Genomic DNA, 19073 nt, shown 5'->3' with positions numbered 1-19073 from the left:
AGAATAGCTAATCAAACGCGGCGGCCAGACAGACCTTTTTATTCTCTTATGAACGCAAATCGTGGCTTTTTTTCTTTTCTTTTCTTTTTCGGATCCATTGGGTCCAAAGTTTAACTTTGGCTCTGTACTTTTAATAATTCAGGCTAATCTCGCTTTTCTCTTACACTGAACAGTGAGCTTGAAGTGAAGACGAAATCCTTTGTGAGCAAGTAGGAAATCCTGCGTGTTTAGGTGATGGCGTCCACTTCAGTAGCAGATACGGTTCTTTATTTCTATCTCTGTCGGATCGCTGAACGCCAAATTTCCTTTGTCTTAGTTTGATACAGCGCTTCATTTCTATTTGTGAGCTCGGAGGATGCCGTGTGGTCTTTGTCTTAGTTTGATACAGCGCAAGAAAATTCAACTTGTGTAACAGAAATTCCAGTTTCAAAGTTCAGAAAAATAGGAGTCTGCTCTAAGAGATATTTAACATTTAATCTATACTGTTTTCACATTATTCATGAAAATATGTCATCGGTGGTAAACCATTTAGTTCCTGTTACATATATTTATTGAAATACTTAGTGGTATAGAGTTTGTGATGGAATTGACAGCAAATTAGAAAATTCTTCTTTTAAGAGAATTTGTCATTAGTTTTGTCGACACTTACATTATTCGTTAAACAAAATTCTCAACCAAAGTCGTGTTGCCCTTTATGAATAATAATAATAATAATGACAATATGTTAAATAACTGTTTTACCCTCAGCTTTAATGGGAAAAGCTCAACTGATTATAAATGCTTTCTTTTTTCATTTTTATTTTTATTTTGGAAATATCCCTTTTACATGTAAGCACATCCTGGCGTTTAGTTTTTTTTTAACCCAGTATTTATATGTCCATCTTCTGTTTTATCCCTGTGCTTTCATATAATTGTTAATTGACTGAATTTTCCACTAAACTTAACATCAGTAAAATTGGAGGGAAAGCAGAATCCGTTGTCAGCATGTCTTCCTTCATCTTGTGGGGTTTTTAAAGATAGCATCATTGAACTTTAACGTGTATGTTTCTTACGTTGAAATGATCAGTGACAACGCAAGGCTTTCTTTTCAACGGAGGGACATGCATGTAAGTGTTGTTGCATTAATACTTGTGTTTTTATGATGCACAGTTCATAATTGCCTTTATAATTTCATGTAAACAAATAGAAATTCATTTAATGTAAAGATAAATATATTACATGCTTAAGAACTAAAGGGTAAAATAAGCTGCTAAATAAGACGTGGTTAACAGTGTATTTATATCATTCTGTGTATTTACGTTTGTCCCGGAACTAATGTTTTCTGTCTGTGTTACCGCTACAACGGTTTAAGTCGACACACTGCTTTGGATTCTAGCGGAGCAGATGGCTTCGAGGTTTTGTTAAACTGCATCAAAGTTGCAAATGTGTTGTTTGAAGTTAATGCAGACGGTCAAATGGACTTTCAAGAGACTGCAAAGAATTTAGTAACCTCTTTTCACGACAAGCGGCCAACGAGGTACTATTATATTGTCCTTATTAATCTGGATGCTGTTTGTATTTTCTCTGCTAAGCTATAATGTATAATGTATTGATTTATTTGTATTGTTCATTTACAATGTAGTTCTCACGGCGTACAGAACTGTTGAACAAAGTTTGGATGTACCAAAGAGACCAGATGTGCCCACAGCAATAAACGCCCGTTGCAAAGAACGACCTGTGTCAGTGTTGTCGCGAAGAGAGCTATAGTGAGAACTCGCCTGCTCGGCGCGGGTATGAGAGACGACAAGGCCACGGCGGGTAACGACGTGATGAAGATCCAGCATATATCAGATAAGCAAGGCCCAGGACACACTGTCGACATGGCTACCGCGAGCAGCGGTTATTAGACTCTGTTAAAGGTGCAATTTCCGTGTAAAAGCCAGAAAGAGCTCTACCAAAACCCCCCTCAAGTTAAAGTGGTGTGAGAAGTGGTTTAACTTGGAAATTGCAATTAAGGACTCAAGTCTATTAACCCCTTGCATACTGTTTTAGCCTGCGTTTAAGGATATATCTAATGTGCTGGTATTCATGATTGTTACATGCAACAAATCTAAAAGGAAGAAAGTTCAAACCCCCCCCTTAAGTAAATTAACACGTTTCAGTAAAGTTAAGGAAAGTACATTTTAATTTATTTTCTTTATTTATACTTTGAAAGGTCTTAGAAGTTAAAGTACAACTTAAGATAAGTTTAAAGGGTAATTTTCATTGATGTGAAATGTTTCATGTGTAAAGTACAAATTATTTAATACATTTTTGAGCATATTTAATTCACAACTAAGGTTTATATTTTATGTTTGTGCCAAACTAATTCCTAGTTTAAGCTAACTTGAAGTTTAAAGAAGTTTAAATACTGACAGTTTTATGGTACAACATTTAAGTGTTTAGAGTTAGACTTCGCTCACAGTCCTCACACATCTGTTAAGATTCACATAATTACTAACAAACTTCTTAGTTACTCACACTTAGCCTACTGTAGCTTACACATACACATAGCCCAAAATGTCAAACTCGAGCACTGAGACCTGTCATGAGAATGCTAAATCACCTGCTCAAGCCAAAGCTATAGACGATGGAGCTACAGAAGATGTAGAAAGGCTACAAAGAAGCGAAAGAACTCGAACCCTAACAGAAAAAGGAAAAGAATTTGAAGAAGAAAAGCTAAAGAGCATACAACGTCGGTATAGAATACTCTATGAGAAGTGGAGGTATCACGCAAGAACAAGCAAAGAAATACTGAATGATGAGGCCTCCGAAGACGAATTGTACGAGCTAATTGAGAACATGAAAGCTACGTGTTCTGACGTAAAGACAGTTTACGAAGAGTTACGTCGAGTCCAAGCTCCTGAAGCAGAACTGCGACGTAGAGTAGACACGTGCATATCGCTGTCAGGATTTATCATTCAAAGGGCAGAAAGGCATCTTGAAGGCATCACAACAGAAGAAGATCCCTGGCCTGATGTTGGATCGATCCTAAACTCTACATGTTCTCCATCAAGATCACTGTCACATCGATCGAAATGTGGTTCTGTCAACTCTAGCTTTCACTCACTTAAAAAACATGAGGCTGCTGCCGAAGCTGCTGCATCACAAGAGGTTTTAGCGGTGTTGGATGAACAAGAGAAGGAAATGACAGAACTTCAAAGGTTAGAGGTTGAAGATAAGCAACGACTGGCACAGTTTGAGTCTGAGAACCTAGCTAGACAGCAAGCAATGCAAGAGCAGCGTAGAAAACTCGAACGTCTTGAAGAAGTGAAGAAATTGAACGCTGCAAGAGCTCGAGTAAAGGTTTACAACCAAATCGAAGAAAATGTTGAAGCGATTGACTTGCTACATACTGTTGGATCAGCTGGAGAACCTCAAACTCTTCGTGCCTCAAGCACCCCATTCATTCCTCCATCTCTACCAGTCGCATCACAAACTCTTCGTGCCTCAAGCACCCCATTCATTCCTCAATCTTTTCCAGCTACAATGCAAGCCCTTCATAGTCCACAAAGCCTGCAACTGGTATCTCAAGCCCCATCAACTTTAGTGCCTCAAGTGCAGAACAGCTCTGATTTGGTCAACGTGCTAGCAGAAGCTATAAGTGCTAATCGTCTTCCAACTCCAGAGCCCTCGTTATTCACTGGAGATCCTTTGAAATTCAAAGACTGGCAACACTCTTTTGAAGCATTAATTAACAGGAAAAACATCCCAAAGAATGAAAAATTGTACTACCTTAGAAAGTACCTAGGTGGCGCCGCAAAGAAAGCTGTCGAAGGATTTGTCCTGCTAGGAACTGAAGCAGCATATGACTCAGCCTGGCAGCTGCTGGAAAAACGTTTCGGAGACCCTTTCATTATTGGGAAGTCCTTCAGAGACAAGCTGCACGCATGGCCAAAAATAAGTTCTAAGGATGGTTGTGAACTAAGAGAATTTGCAGACTTTCTTAAGAGCTGTGAGGCAGCAATGCCCTACATTAAAACATTGGAAATTCTCAACGACTGCAATGAGAGTCAAAAAATCCTGCTGAAATTGCCAGACTGGTTGGTGTCCAGTTGGAATCGTAAAAGCAATGGAAGTCAGACAAACAAGAGCTGAGTACCCACCGTTCAAAGAGTTTGTAGACTTTCTGTCGAAGGAAGCAGATCTCAGCTTGTGATCCCATATCCTCAGTACAGGCTCAAGAATGTGGAAAGTGAGAAACCAAGGTATCCACGAAGCCAACCCATACAAGCCAAAACACTGTCTACAAACACAACAGAGAGCAGCATTCCATCATGTGGTTTCTGCAAAGGAACAGGACATGTCCTCGCCAAGTGTAGAAGGTTCCTTGAAAAGACAGTTCAAGAGGCGTCAAGTTCGGTGCAGGTGGAGAAGCTTTGCTTTGGATGTCTGAAAGCTGGTCATCATTCGAGAAGATGTGATAACAAGAACACATGTGAAAGGTGCCAGAGGAGACATCCAACATGTTTGCATGATGACAAGTTTAATGAACGTCAAAGGTCATCACCTCTAAAGGGAGAAGAACACTTAAAGTACAAGGCAAACATCAAAGAGATAACTGCAACTGCAACCACAAACAGAGTCGTACAAGACGGCGTAAGCACACAAACATCTCCAATTGTTCCGGTCTGGATCTCATCCACAAAACGACCAGATCAAGAAGTTCTTGTCTACGCGCTCCTAGACACACAGAGCGACACAACCTTTATTCTAGATGAAGTGGCCCAGGATCTGAACATAAACAAGGAAAATGTCAGTTTGCGACTATCCACAATGTCTACAAGGTCTACAGTCATACCTTGTCAAAGGCTAACAAATCTGCAAGTGAGAGGATACAACTTAGAGAAAAGGATTCCATTACCATCACTTTTCACACGAGAGTTTATCCCAGCCGACAGGTCGCACATTCCAACTTCTGAAACAGCCCTAAAATGGCCTCATCTGGAACAATTAGCAGACAAGATTCCACCACCATTGGACTGCGAAGTAGGCCTACTGATTGGTTATAACTGTCAGCAAGCTCTTCTACCAAGGGAGATCCTGGCTGGCAAAGAGAACCATCCATACGCACAGAGAACTGATCTTGGCTGGAGCATAGTCGGCTGCTCAAATCCAGAAAGTGATTGCAGTGATGCAATAGGAACCAGTCATAGAATCATAGTGCGACAGGTGACGCCTGCAGTGCACCAATCAGTTGAGTTAAAGAGGGAAGTACACTTTGCTTGCAGAACTCAGGTCAAAGAGATTAGTCCAACAGACATCATCAAGGTTCTCGAATTCGATTTCGCAGATCACACTACAGATGACAACCTAGTTTCTCAGGAAGACCTTCTCTTCTTGTCAAAGGTAAAGAAGGGTATAAAGCACAAGGAAGATGGCCACTACGAACTACCACTTCCTTTCAAGACCGACAAACCTAATCTCCCATATAATAGGCAATGTGCTGTTCGAAGGCTCACCTCTTTAGAGCGAAGGTTGAGAAAAAATGAGCAGTATAACAAGGATTATGTCTGTTTCATGAATGACATCATAACCCTAGGAGATGCTGAGAAGGTCCCGTGGAATGAACTCGATAGTCAATCAGTGTGGTACATTCTGCACCATGGAGTCTATCACCCCCACAAACCTGGGAAGATCCGTGTAGTTTTCGACTGTTCAGCACGTTTCCAAGAAACCTCTCTAAATGATCATCTGACTGGGCCAGATCTGACCAACACATTAGTCGGAGTACTATGTAGATTTAGAAAGGGTCCAATAGCCATTATGTGCGACATTGAAAGAATGTTTCATCAATTTCATGTCGCAAAGGAACACCAAGGCTACTTAAGGTTCCTCTGGTGGGACAAAGGCGATCTGGACTTAAAACCCTCAGTGTACAGAATGAAGGTGCACTTGTTTGGGGCAGCCTCGTCCCCTGGCTGCTCCAACTTTGGACTCAAACATCTGGCATCTCAGGGTCATGGAAAGTTCAGCGAGGAATCCATCAAGTTCATCCAAAGAAACTTCTATGTTGACGATGGCTTAATAAGCGTAAAAACAATCGATGAAGCCGTTCATCTCATGGAAGAGTCTAGAGCCTTGTGCAGAACAGGAAATCTTCGGCTACACAAGTTTGTGTCCAACGTAAAGGAAGTGACCGCGCAATACCACCAGAAGAATGTGCTCAGACCAAAGATCAAGATATGGCCCTAGGAGACTTTCACATCGAGCGAGCACTTGGAGTTCAGTGGTGCATCGAGACTGATGAATTCAAATTCAGAGTCGTGGTTAAAGAGAGCCCACTGACAAGAAGAGGAGTTCTCTCCACAGTCAGCCTCGTCTCACGATCCATTAGGGTTTGTAGCCCCCTTCATATTAGTCGGCAAACAGATCCTCCAAGAGCTATGTAGAGAAAAGGTAGGCTGGGATGAAGATCTCCCCGAACACATTCTGCCAAGATGGGAGTTATGGCTTAAGGATTTGCCACACCTGGCAGCACTGAACATTCCAAGAAGTTACCTTCCATCACATTTTGACTCAGTCATGCGTTATGAGCTACACAACTTTTCAGATGCAAGTCTCAATGGATACGGTGCATGTTCTTATCTCCGAGCAATAAGTGAAACAGGACAGATCAGTTGTGCACTCGTCATGGGGAAAGCAAGAGTAGCCCCTACGAAGCTAACGACCATCCCAAGACTTGAATTGTCGTCAGCTGTGACTTCAGTCCATAACGGCGATGTTGTCAATAGGGAGCTCGAGATTGAGAATTTAGAACAGTATTATTGGACTGATTCGAAGGTGGTTCTTGGCTATGTGAACAATGATGCCAAGAGGTTCCACACATTCGTAGCCAATCGGATCCAACGTATAAGATCTAGCACGAATCCTGAACAATGGCGACATGTCAGCTCTGGAAATAATCCAGCCGACCACGCCTCAAGAGGACTGACCTCTGTTCAGTTGAAGGAGTCTAACTGGCTGAAAGGACCGGACTTTCTCTGGCAGCAGAATCTTCCATGTAAAGAGGAAATGGTGGGAGAAGTTGAAATGACGGATCCTGAGCTTCGCAAAGCCCATGTTCATGCAGTCAAGATGAAAGTGGTGAATTCAATGGTGAACCGCTTCACAAAGTAGTTACCTTACTTGAATCTAACTAAGTCACATACACAAGATTACATTCATTCAGTCTTACAACACTTAATTGCCTTTTCGTGTATATAAATCCTACATTTCAAGTTAATTAGGGATTTGGTGGGAGTGTAAGTGTTGTTGCATTAATACTTGTGTTTTTATGATGCACAGTTCATAATTGCCTTTTATAATTTCATGTAAACAAATAGAAATTCATTTAATGTAAAGATAAATATATTACATGCTTAAGAACTAAAGGGTAAAATAAGCTGCTAAATAAGACGTGGTTAACAGTGTATTTATATCATTCTGTGTATTTACGTTTGTCCCGGAACTAATGTTTTCTGTCTGTGTTACCGCTACAACGGTTTAAGTCGACACACTGCTTTGGATTCTAGCGGAGCAGATGGCTTCGAGGTTTTGTTAAACTGCATCAAAGTTGCAAATGTGTTGTTTGAAGTTAATGCAGACGGTCAAATGGACTTTCAAGAGACTGCAAAGAATTTAGTAACCTCTTTTTCATGACAAGCGGCCAACGAGGTACTATTATATTGTCCTTATTAATCTGGATGCTGTTTGTATTTTCTCTGCTAAGCTATAATGTATAATGTATTGATTTATTTGTATTGTTCATTTACAATGTAGTTCTCACGGCGTACAGAACTGTTGAACAAAGTTTGGATGTACCAAAGAGACCAGATGTGCCCACAGCAATAAACGCCCGTTGCAAAGAACGACCTGTGTCAGTGTTGTCGCGAAGAGAGCTATAATGCATACGAATGTTACAATATTTAAACGTGTTTTTGAACGTGTTCACGTTAAGTGAGGATTCCGTTTCTATAGATGGAGATGCAAATGAGAAATAAACAGGACCATTGCTTAGGATTCAAAATATTGTATAAAAGAAAGCGAGTCTTTCAACATTGTTTAATGCTGTCTTAAAATCTAAACAGTGCAAAACGAATGATCAGGTTGGCGTTTATGGGAAGCACCTCAATTGAGAGCACGCCCAACAAACACAACAGAGATAGTTTTCTTTTTTTAAACGAATGACCAGGGGAGAGCGCGGACGCAGTGCCCCACTACCAGAAATCATGCAGTCGAGATTCCCACATTTGGGGAATTCGCAAAGGTCAGCACAACCGAAGTGCAATGTCCGAGCCTCACCCTGGGTGAACCACCTTCATGATCATAGTGTCTCCCCTACCAGGTATGTATAAGTGCAAGGTTTTTGGGGCAGAGGGCCCATTCTCCTCTTTACCATTCATACCAACGTTGTCCTCATACACAAACAATTCATCCACAACTCCTAGTGCATGAATGCGCTTTGCAATTAAACAGGCGTGTACACAAACTTTAAACCCCAACTTTTATTGCTACCAAGTCTGTGTATTAGTTCTCTGCCTTGTGACAGTTTGTGGTCTCAGGAGTGAACGACAACAGCACTATACCATTCGCTTTCAGCCGACGAGTCGGCGTTTCGTTCACGGACACGCAATCACACACCTGAACAAGAGCTAAAGTAAAGATTCCTCATTTGCCCGCTCTCAGACGCTTATTGAATTAATGAACAAAGATCTCTGCCTTTCATAACAAATGTTGATCCCCCGAAAGGGAAGCGCACCGTGCCTGGAAATACTGTAATACCAAGTCGATACGTAGAGTGGATGGAGCAAGCCCCTCTTCCATCTCCCAGGCCCAAAAATCCATTTAATATATGGTCCCCGAATAGGGGACGTATCAGATATTAAACTGATAAGAACATGTAACCCTGGTTAAATAATTGTTTTACAGATATTATTTATTTTTATGTAGCTTGAATGGAATGTTATGATTATTCATACATGTGAAATTCTAAAAGAAAATATATTTATAAATATATATCTGAATTGAGTTAAGAGATGAGTATCCACAGTGGATGGAGCAAGCCCCTCTTCCATCTCCCAGGCCCAAAAATCCATTTAATATATGGTCCCCGAATAGGGGACGTATCAGATATTAAACTGATAAGAACATGTAACCCTGGTTAAATAATTGTTTTACAGATATTATTTATTTTTATGTAGCTTGAATGGAATGTTATGATTATTCATACATGTGAAATTCTAAAAGAAAATATATTTATAAATATATATCTGAATTGAGTTAAGAGATGAGTATCCACCAATCGGAGAGTTTGGTTGCTGGCTCCAGCCCTTGCTTGCGAATAGCATTGTGCAGATTAGACGAGAGATGCAGAGCGACAGAGATATCTGATCTGGCGACGAGAGTGTGTTAAAATTGAACAAATATAGTTCTTAAACTGTTCAAAGTTCACAAAAACCGAATAAATCAGAGGGTAACTACAAGATAGTGGATGATCCAGTGTGATTGTGTCAATCGGGCACTTCAGAGTTTACATTTTGACTCGGTGAGTTTACCAATGTTATAAATAGTCTTAAAAGCGAATGACAACACATTGTATGTAATAGCTGTTTATTTGTTTTATGCATATGAGACAAAATTGTGTTATATTCTGATGTTGTATGGGTTGGATTGTTCATTTGCAGTGTGGTTGTGTCAGACCGCATGGTGTATTAAGTGTTCACTGCTGACGCCATTTTGGTTGCGCGTGCCTGTGGAAGAATAAAAAAGAGGAAAAAGTGAATAGACAGGTAATTGAGTACAATGTCATTTGTTAGGATGATGGTATGCATATATATGTATTTTATTTGTTTCCTGAGTTATATATTTAATTGTAAATCATTATTGATATACAATATTGAATGCATATTCTGGTCTGTGATCAGGCCAGGTTTTTTTCTTGTGTGTGAATGTTCTTTCAAGATGGATTTCCCTAATTGATGGCTGAGCCTCCCACTTCGATTCTGAAGGATCACGAACTTAGAGGAAAGGACAATTTTTCATTTCGTTATTTCTACTCAGATAAGTAAGAGAACATTTTCAGAGACTGATATATTTTTCTTTTCCCTTGGGACTGAAGCATCTCAAGAGTGCAATTGGGAAAGTTTAACACTGATCAATATTCCAATTGATATTCCATCTGAACTTGAAGAAATTATTTCAGTGGGTTATATGTAATACCACTGGTGATTTTGTTTTGTTTTGTCTTTCATTTGTGTTCACTTGAATACATTGGATGTGATTGTGATTATTGATATACGAAAAGTTATTTAGAGGGTGCACCCAGGAGATATATAGCTTATTGTATTTTTTTTTTCCTGTCATTGTGTTTTGTTATTTTGTGATTGAGGTAAAAAAGAAAAATACTAAAGAGGAATAAAACACTTAAGTACTCAAAGTAAAGCTACCTTTTATGGTTCAACTTACCTTTTGTCTCTGACTGTTTCTCAGCATCACCACCACCTCCGTTACATATCGTGCAGTCTTCTGATTTTATTTTCCTGGTCCATTAGTGAATTATTGCCCGTTACAACTGTGGCGAGCCAGCCAGGTGGCGCTGTGTCTGAGTATTAACAGCTGTGATTTAAACGATTAAATTAGCATCTTTTGACCCTTAACGAACAAAAATGGATATAGTTGAGGCCGAGGGTATTAAAGTTCCCAACTCTGTGATTGTTAGTGGCTTGACGAAAACCGAAAGTGATGATGAGTTAATTGACATCCTGAAAAGGTATGGTTCTTTTGCCAAAACCATTTTCATTAGTGACAAAGAATCAGAGTTTTACCAGAGCACAATAATTGAATATAACAGTGGTCAAGCCTTGGAAATGTTAGAACCCCAGCTGCCTTATACTCACCAGCTGTCCAGTGATATAGATATCACTTATCACGTGAGGGCATTATCTAGTGTCTTTACACACCAATTGGGCAGTACTGTCACTAAATCTTACCTTGAAGAACTGAAAGAAATAGCAAAACTGAGTGGAACCAATTTTGAGGCTGTGTTGAGTCAGATGCTATCTCAAATGAGCGTAGAGCTCACACCAGCATCCACTGAACTTGAGGCTGGAGATGGAAACCCTAATGGGCAAAAACTCCCTGGCGAGTGTGTTGAAGCAGCACCTGTTAAGCCAAGTCAGGTAGAGGAACCACAGTCACAGCACAGAACTGTTAAATCGAATGGTCCACCTGTCTTTCCCTCTCAACAAATACTCAGTCCACCTGAAGTTCAGAAGCTCATTGTCGAACATGTTGTGAGGAGTGGTGAAGTGGCTGCCCAAGGGCCAGTACAGTCAAGGCTCAGGGTGTTCTTCGGTAAAGGTCCTAGACCTGGAAATGAGGTTGATTATGATACTTGGCGCTCCAGTGTTGAGCTTGTTCTGAAAGACCCTGGTTTATCTGATCTGCATGTGTCCAGGAAGATAGTGGACAGTCTTTTGCCACCTGCAGCTGATATCATAAAACATCTAAGCCCTGAAGCTCCATCTTCAGCTTACCTTCAGTTGCTAGATTCTGCTTTTGGCATTGTTGAAGATGGGGATGAACTCCTAGCAAGATTTATGAATACCCTCCAGGACGCCGGTGAGAAACCATCCGCTTACCTGTATAGATTGCAGACAGCCTTGAGGGTGACTATCAAAAGAGGTGGTATTACTCCTGATGAGGCAGACCGGCACCTTCTCAAGCAGTTTTGTAGAGGCTGCTGGGATAATGATTTGATTACTGATCTGCAGCTAGAGCAAAAGCGTAACCGTCCCCCTCCTTTTGCGCAGTTTCTGCTCATGCTACGCACAGAAGAGGACAAGCATACAGCAAAGGTCACTCATATGAAGCAGCATCTTGGGTCTTCTAAACAGAGAGCTCTGATGCATTCCCAACGAACGTGGGTCTCTGCAGAACCTGAGCAAAGAGAAGTTCCAGGAGTGGTTTCACTTGCCACTGAAACACAAGAGCTCAAGAAACAGATTGCTAAGCTACAAAGTCAGTTAACCAATCTTATGACCAAACCAAAAACCCAGAAGAAATTCCCATTGCAAGAAGCAGCAGACAAACAGTACAAAACGAAGGTAGGAACTGCCGGTAATGTGAGTGCGAATCCAGTCAATAAGAAACCAACAGGCAGGCCGAGGCCATGGTACTGTTTTACATGTGGCGAGGATGGCCACGTTGCATCTTCTTGTACTTCTGAACCTAACCCTGCACTTGTCATTACCAAACGCAAGCTCCTAAAAGAGAAGCAGCTTCAGTGGGACGCTCAGAACCCCACACCCAACCTTGATTTAAACTAAAGCCAGCCCTTGTTGTGGGACAGACAGGGGCTGAATTTAAAGTAAACCGTCCCACTGTTAAACATGTTTCAAACAAATATCAATCTTCTAGTAAGCAAAGCGCTAGCCTGCCAAAGGGTTTAGTCGGTGCTAGGTGCATTGCAGAGGTCAGCATAGCCGGTGAAAAGTGTCATTGTCTATTGGACACTGGATCGCAAGTCACAACAGTCCCCAAGTCCTTTTATGAGCAGCATCTCTCAGAGTACTCCATTAACTCCATCAATGACATCTTGGAAGTAGAAGGCGCCAATGGTCTATTTGTCCCATATGAAGGCTATATAGAAGTAGACATTACCTTTCCTGAGGAGTTCCTGGGTGTGAGTGTTGAGGTTCCTACCGTAGCCTTAGTAGTACCTGATGTGAAATCTCACAATCAACCATTGGTTTTAATAGGCACAAACACCTTGGATGTTCTCTATGAGCAACATTTGAAAGCAAACTCCCCAACGTACCAACCGTCTTCATTTGGTTACAGAGTGGTTTTGAGCACACTTGAAACAAGACGGAAACAAAACTCAAATGGTGTTCTTGGTCATGTGCGGTTGAAAAGTAAAGTACCTGAGGTCATGGCTGCAGGTCAGACAGTAGTTGTGGAAGGTTCCGTTGCAGTATCCTGTGGGGTTGATAAGTGTGTTGTGGTAGAGCATCCATCTAACTCATCTTTGCCTGGTGGGGTATTTGTGAAACGCTGCCTACTTACCCTTTCTAAGACTCAGCCTTACCATTTACCAGTGGTGCTCACAAATGAAACCAAACATGATATAGCTATCCCACCAAGGTGTATAGTGGCAGAACTTCATGCGATCAAATCAGTACTTCCTCCTCCAAACACCTCTTTGACAGATAAGCACCCACCTGCCCAGGAGCTCAATTTCACCTTAAATTTTGGTGAGTCCCCATTATCACAGGAATGGAAGGACCGTATCACTAACAAGCTCAGAGAAATGCCAGAAGTTTTCAGTCAGCATGATTTGGACTTTGGGCACACCCAGAAGGTGAAACATCGCATAAACCTGAACAATGAAACTCCTTTTAAACACAGAGCACGACCAATCCACCCACAAGATATTGAGGCAGTCCGCAAGCATCTGCGTGACCTGCTAGCAAGTGGAGTCATACGAGAGTCCGAGTCACCCTTTTCCTCACCCATAGTGGTGGTGAGAAAGAAAACGGAGATATACTGGCTGTGTATTGATTATAGGAAGTTAAACCTCCAGACAGTGAAGGATGCGTATGCACTACCCAATCTTGAGGAAACTTTTTCTGCTCTGACAGGTTCCAGATGGTTCTCCGTACTAGATTTGAAATCGGGATATTATCAGATAGAAGTTGAGGAGTCTGACAAACCCAAAACCGCCTTTGTCTGTCCATTGGGGTTTTGGGAATTCAGTCGTATGCCCCAAGGTGTCACCAACGCACCAAGTACTTTCCAAAGATTGATGGAGAAGTGTATGGGGGACATTAATCTAAAGGAAGTATTGGTCTTTTTGGACGATCTGATAATATTCTCTGACACTCCAGAGGAGCATGAGAGACAGCTATTAAATGTTCTATCTCGCCTCAAGGAGTACGGACTAAAACTTTCTCTGGAGAAATGTAAATTTTTCCAAACCTCCGTTCGCTATCTAGGACATATTGTGTCGGAGCAGGGAGTAAAAACAGATCCTGAAAAGATACAAGCCTTAAAAACCTGGCCGAGTCCCATGAATCTAAAAGAACTGAGATCATTTTTGGGTTTTTCCGGCTACTATCGCCGGTTCATTAGGGATTATTCAAGGATTGTGAAACCACTCAATGATCTTACTTCAGGGTATCCACCGTTAAGGAAAAGTGGTAAAAAGAGTGACAAAAAGGGTCAGTACTACAATCCTAAGGAGCCCTTTGGGAGTCGTTGGACGCCTCTTTGTGAGGAAGCTTTTCAGTCCATTATTGGGAAGCTAACTAGCGCACCTGTTCTGGGTTATGCTGACCCCAAACTCCCCTACTTCATACAGATGCCAGCACCAAGGGTTTAGGAGCTGCACTGTATCAGGAACAAGGTGGGCAGATGCGTGCAATTGCATTCGCGAGCAGAGGGCTGTCGCACAGTGAGTCAAGGTATCCTGCTCACAAACTTGAATTCCTTGCTCTTAAATGGGCAGTAACTGAAAAGTTTTGTGATTACCTTTATGGCAGCCAATTCACTGTCATTACTGATAGCAACCCTCTCACGCATGTTCTTACCACTGCAAGATTAGATGCTACTAGTTATCGGTGGCTTGCAGCTCTTTCCACTTTCTCCTTCAAGTTGCAGTACAGGGCGGGCAAGCTGAACATTGATGCCGATAGCCTTTCAAGGCGACCTCAGGAGCCTTTTCCAGAAAACCCCTTGTCACAAAAGGAGCATGAAAGGATCCAACAGTTCATACAGCATCAGCTTACCGCCACAGAAGATTCTGTCAGCGCTACGAATGATGTAGTCAAGGCCATCTGTGAGAAGCACCTTGTTAGGCAATCAGCTGATGTCGGGCCAGGCATTGCTCTCGTAAACTCCCTTGCACTACGTTCCGATGCTGTACCCGACTGTTATGAACAAGAAGATAGTTCTGATTGTTTCCCTGTTATACCTCACCTTTCAAAAGACCTTGGTGATAAACAAAGAGCCGATCCAGTTCTTCAAGAGGTGATTTTGCACTTGGAGTTGGGAGAGAGACCTTCACCAATGGTAAGGAAGGAACTTCCTGGTCTTTCCTATTTCCTAAAAGAATGGAACCGCCTTGAGGTAAAGGACGGAACACTTTACAGGAGACGGATAGATAAGGATTCCGTCACTTACCAGCTAGTGCTTCCTGAAGAGCTAAGATCCACTGTGATGAGCAGTTTACATGATAGTATGGGTCACATGGGGATGGAGAGAACCTTGGATCTGGTCAGATCCCGGTTCTACTGGCCAAAAATGGCTGCTGAGGTAGAACAGAAGGTCAGGACATGTGGTCGTTGTGTGCTGAAGGAAGTCCTTACCTCAAAAAGCTGCACCCTTGGTCAACATCCAGGCCACCAGACCATTACAATTAGTTTGTATGGACTTCCTCTCATTGGAACCAGACAGAAGCAACACAAGAGATATCTTAGTGATCACAGATTTTTTCACTAAGTATGCTGTGGCAATCCCTACCCCAAATCAAAAGGCGAGAACAGTAGCAAAGTGTCTTTGGGAGAATTTTATTGTGCACTATGGGTTCCCTGAACGCCTTCATAGTGACCAGGGCCCAGATTTCGAGTCCCGCACAATCAAAGAACTTTGTGAGATATCAGACATTAAGAAAATTCGAACAACGCCTTACCATCCTAGGGGAAATCCTGTGGAACGCTTCAACAGGACTCTGCTGAATATGCTTGGCACATTAGAAGAGAAAGACAAAACTCATTGGAGGGATTTTGTCAAACCATTAGTCCATGCATATAATTGCACGAAGCACGAAGTTACAGGGTTTACCCCCTATGAATTGATGTTTGGGCGCAAACCTCGTTTGCCTGTTGACCTTGTCTTTGGGTTGCCATATCAAGACAGTCCACAGAAATCCCATTCCGAATATGTCAAGCATCTAAGGTCTCATCTGGAAGAAAGCTATTTGCTTGCCTCCTGTAGAGCATTAAAGAGTGCAGTGCGGAACAAAACCAGGTTCGACAAAGGTGTGACAAATTCCTCCTTGGAAGTCAATGATCGAGTGTTGGTGAGAAATGTTCGGCTGCGTGGTAAGCACAAGTTAGCAGACAAGTGGGAGTCCGAGGTGTATGTAGTAGTAAAGCGAGCAGCTGACTTGCCAGTCTACACAGTTCGTCCTGAGAGCAAGGATGGTCCTCTCCGTACACTTCACAGAGACCTTCTGCTCCCTTGTGGGTTCTTACCAACACCAGAAGTTTCAAGCCCTACCTTGCCCAAACCTACTTCTAAACCCAGAACACGCCAGAACCCTGGTGTTCCACCATCGGATGATGACTCATTCAGCTGACCCAGAGGAGGAAGATCTTAATGGAAGGTATAATGCTTTACCAGTTGTGGAAACAGTACGGTTCTCTACAGTCCATGACATCTATAGATCAAAGGAAACTGTGGATGTTCCTTTAGATGCTGACTCAACTAGACAAGAACCTTCTGATGTTGATAATCCAGTGGAACACTCACCTGTTGATGCCCCAGATGAATACTTACCTGTTGATATTCCAGTTGACGATTCACCTGTTGATGCTCCAAGGGTTCCTGAAACAAGTAATATACTTGACGAGGACCAAACTGAAACAGAAAAGAACCTTCCTGTCCAAAGTGAAGATGAAGTTGAAGTGACAAACTATGCTGAAATATCAGATGTTCCTGTTGAAGGGAGAGAACAACAGCCAGAAATTGAGGGGGGGCATAATTCGGATATTCCGCTCAGATGCTCTAGTAGGCAGAGAGGGGAACCTGAGAGACTTACCTACTTTCAACTTGGAAACCCCCTGTCGTTTGTTGTTCAGTCTTTGTTTCAGGGTTTAAGCACTGCCCTTGTTAGCTCCCTCAATGGTGTTGAAAATCCAGGTGCCCTTTCCATTTTACCTGATGTTTCACCAAATGTAGTGACTAATCAGCCACTCAGAGCATGCAAAGGGGCTTGCATGATTTCAGGGGGAAAGTGTAACCCTGGTTAAATAATTGTTTTACAGATATTATTTATTTTTATGTAGCTTGAATGGAATGTTATGATTATTCATACATGTGAAATTCTAAAAGAAAATATATTTATAAATATATATCTGAATTGAGTTAAGAGATGAGTATCCACCAATCGGAGAGTTTGGTTGCTGGCTCAGCGCCCTTGCTTGCGAATAGCATTGTGCAGATTAGACGAGAGATGCAGAGCGACAGAGATATCTGATCTGGCGACGAGAGTGTGTTAAAATTGAACAAATATAGTTCTTAAACTGTTCAAAGTTCACAAAAACTGAATAAATCAGAGGGTAACTACAAGATAGTGGATGATCCAGTGTGATTGTGTCAATCGGGCACTTCAGAGTTTACATTTTGACTCGGTGAGTTTACCAATGTTATAAATAGTCTTAAAAGCGAATGACAACACATTGTATGTAATAGCTGTTTATTTGTTTTATGCATATGAGACAAAATTGTGTTATATTCTGATGTTGTATGGGTTGGATTGTTCATTTGCAGTGTGGTTGTGTCAGACCCCATGGTGTATTAAGTGTTCACTGCTGACGCCATTTTGGTTGCTGCGTGCCTGTGGAAGAATAAAAAAGAGGAAAAAGTGAATAGACAGGTAATTGAGTACAATGTCATTTGTTAGGATGATGGTATGCATATATATGTATTTTATTTGTTTCCTGTGTTATATATTTAATTGTAAATCATTATTGATATACAATATTGAATGCATATTCTGGTCTGTGATCAGGCCAGGTTTTTTTCTTGTGTGTGAATGTTCTTTCAAGATGGATTTCCCTAATTGATGGCGAGCCTCCCACTTCGATTCTGAAGGATCACGAACTTCGAGGAAAGGACAATTTTTCATTTCGTTATTTCTACTCAGATAAGTAAGAGAACATTTTCAGAGACTGATATATTTTTCTTTTCCCTTGGGACTGAAGCATCTCAAGAGTGCAATTGGGAAAGTTTAACACTGATCAATATTCCAATTGATATTCCATCTGAACTTGAAGAAATTATTTCAGTGGGTTATATGTAATACCACTGGTGATTTTGTTTTGTTTTGTCTTTCATTTGTGTTCACTTGAATACATTGGATGTGATTGTGATTATTGATATACTGAAAAGTTATTTAGAGGGTGCACCCAGGAGATATATAGCTTATTGTATTTTTTTTTTCCTGTCATTGTGTTTTGTTATTTTGTGATTGAGGTAAAAAAGAAAAATACTAAAGAGGAAAAAAACACTAAGTACTCAAAGTAAAGCTACCTTTTATGGTTCAACTTACCTTTTGTCTCTGACTGTTTCTCAGCATCACCACCACCTCCGTTACGTATCGTGCAGTCTTCTGATTTTATTTTCCTGGTCCATTAGTGAGTTATTACCCGCTACAAACAGATTTTTTTTTATTTATTTATTTATTTATTTTATTTGGTACAAATTACAATTCAAATCCAACTATACATAAATCTCCACAAAAAAACCTTGTCTTTGACAACTTTCAAGAACTGAAACAAAAAACAGGACCAGGTGATGCCCCTAGCTTCTAAGAGCTATCCTACTCCTACCCTCGATAACCCCCCCCCCATATCCTCCTTGATTCTTCCTCACCATAACACAGTTTGAAACAGATTACCTTTTTTGCTATTTTACCAAGTAAACAGAAAAATAACCTCTTTGTAGAAAAACAGGGCAACTGCTTTCTCACGCATTCTGTTCTCCATTCCCACAGAATATTCTTTCCCTCTGAGATTACCCCACACACTACTCTCCTGCGATCTTTTGCCAGTTCCTTCAGCCCCTCCCCATTAAGTACTATATCTCTCGTGATGTGCGGACCCCCCCAATTCTCCCACCACTTCCTTACTAAAAGCCAAAATGCTGTTGCTCCAGGACAGGACCACAGCGCATGCTCAATCTTTTCCTCCTGCCCACAACCCACTGGACACAGTGGGGATTTTCCCTGACCATGTCTATAAAGACCTCCCTTGCTGGCAGCCGGCCTAAAGCAGCCAGCCAGTTCAGGTCCT

The 19073-nt window shown here is 41.5% G+C and overlaps 3 non-coding genes across 3 annotated transcripts; all 3 read right to left on the bottom strand.

Moving 5' to 3' along the window:
* Positions 1-8188: 8188 nt before the first annotated feature.
* On the bottom strand, positions 8189-8352 carry LOC127642062 (U1 spliceosomal RNA). The gene has a single exon (XR_007970259.1). It is a non-coding gene; the product is annotated as a U1 spliceosomal RNA (small nuclear RNA).
* Positions 8353-8747: 395 nt separating this feature from the next.
* On the bottom strand, positions 8748-8932 carry LOC127642069 (U2 spliceosomal RNA). Its single transcript, XR_007970264.1, has one exon. It is a non-coding gene; the product is annotated as a U2 spliceosomal RNA (small nuclear RNA).
* A 68-nt stretch (positions 8933-9000) lies between these two features.
* Positions 9001-9183, bottom strand: LOC127642065 (U2 spliceosomal RNA). Its single transcript, XR_007970261.1, has one exon. It is a non-coding gene; the product is annotated as a U2 spliceosomal RNA (small nuclear RNA).
* Between the last annotated feature and the right edge of the window lie 9890 nt (positions 9184-19073).

The sequence above is a fragment of the Xyrauchen texanus genome, unplaced genomic scaffold (assembly GCF_025860055.1).
Source record: "Xyrauchen texanus isolate HMW12.3.18 unplaced genomic scaffold, RBS_HiC_50CHRs HiC_scaffold_341, whole genome shotgun sequence".
NCBI lineage: Eukaryota > Metazoa > Chordata > Actinopteri > Cypriniformes > Catostomidae > Xyrauchen > Xyrauchen texanus.
The sequence above is the reverse complement of the archived record's forward strand: the minus strand, read 5'-3'. Positions and strand labels throughout refer to the sequence as shown.